This window comes from Triticum aestivum, chromosome 5A, assembly GCF_018294505.1.
Source record: "Triticum aestivum cultivar Chinese Spring chromosome 5A, IWGSC CS RefSeq v2.1, whole genome shotgun sequence".
In the NCBI taxonomy this organism is placed as follows: Eukaryota; Viridiplantae; Streptophyta; class Magnoliopsida; order Poales; family Poaceae; genus Triticum; species Triticum aestivum.
Window position 1 is genome coordinate 324,737,946 of NC_057806.1, and position 1,752 is coordinate 324,739,697.

Consider the following 1,752-nt stretch of genomic DNA (forward strand, 5'->3'; position numbering starts at 1 on the left):
GGTGGCGTTGAGGTCGGGGTTGGGGCCGATGTTGAATCTAGGGTCGGGGGCGGCGTGGGGAGAGCGCGCGGCGGCCGAGGGGCGGCGTCGGTGAGGCTGAGGGCGGCCTCGGGCGGCGGCGGTGAGGAGACGGCGGCGAGGGCGAGGGACGATTTGGGGAAGAATTGGTGGCCGGGGGGCGGGGTGGGGGAAACCGCTGTTTAAGTGAAACGTAACGGTAGCGCGTTTCCGGAAACGCGCTATAGCTAAGTTAGCTATAGCGCGTTTACTAAAACCCGCTACTGCTATTCCTTTCTCCTTTTTTCCCTTTTTTCTTTTATTTTTCTTTACATTTTATTTTTTCCCTTTCTCCTTTTTCTATTTCTTTCATTTTCATTTACTTTTCTACTTATTTTTCACTTTATTTATTTCCGTTAGCAGCAGCGCTTTACACGTAAGCGCGCTACAGCTAAGGAGATTAGCAGTAGCGCTGGGCCATTATACGCGCTACTGCTAGGTTGGGCTAGCCATGCGCGTCCAGTTCAAACGTAGCAGTAGCGCTTTTCGCTAGTACGCGCTACTGCTAAAGTCATAGCAGTAGCGCTGTTTATTTACGCGCGCTGCTACTAAGTAGCCGCAGCGCTTGATTTTGTACAGCGATACTGGTAAAATTCTGTGTATAGGCTTTTCCCTAGTAGTGATAGTTGCTTCTCATAAATGGTAGTAACGTTGTGTCAACAGAAGCTGGATCACCTTTCACCATCATTGGATAGTTTTGTCCTAGGAAGAGCGAGTTTTCTCCAAGACTATCAATACTGTACCAGGGAGAAGGTGTTGGCACTAGCACACTAGTATCCATCCCGAATACCATGCAACGGGTGTTGGAATAGGTCCGGAGAGGGCGACCATGGGAGACAACACGTGCTCCCTCAGTAGTAACAATCTCATCGCACTGTATACAGACAAGAAGAGGTGATCCATCAGAATTAGTTGCCAGGCGCCACTGAGTATATAAGTTCTGCTCATCCTCATGCTCGTGATCATCACCATCGTCATCTCCCCCTTGGTTATAACATTTTTCAAGTATAGGTGGTGGAATGTTCATAGGACCTTGGAAACACACGAAGGTTAATTAGTAAAGGGAAACTTGCTAACCCGCATGCATGTGACTGAAACAATTATAATTACGGTGGAAGACAAACATACCAAAACTACAAGGATCCCATGCAAAAACAGTGCCATGAGTGGTGGCAACAAACACAAGATCCTCGTATTCAATTGCATCACAGTACTCATCCATGTACAGAAACTGATTTTTGAGCAATATCCATGGACGAACCATGGAATCAGTAAGGAAGGCAACAAGCTTGTCAAAGATAGAAACAACTTGATAGTTCTTGTAATTCCAATAGCGGTTGGGAACTCGACAAATTGCAATCTTCCGTAGACGACAGTCACCAAGATCTTATTTGAACGTACGTAGATCATCTGTGTGGTCAACCTCAGGGCACTCTGAGATTTTTGGAAGTGGAATCCGCTGACGAGTGTACACATTCACAAGTTCCCACTCGCAATTGTACCCAATATAAACAACCCAATCTCCATTAGCGCCAGCCCAGGCCTTACCCTGAAGCGATGGCATCTTGACATCACACGTATCATTACCAAGCGACATCAACTTGCACAAGGTGAGGCCTCCGTCGTCCGCGCCCATGCGAACAGGCTTATAGCGAAGAAGATAAGGAAGATCAAACCGCTCCTGGACCCTTGCGT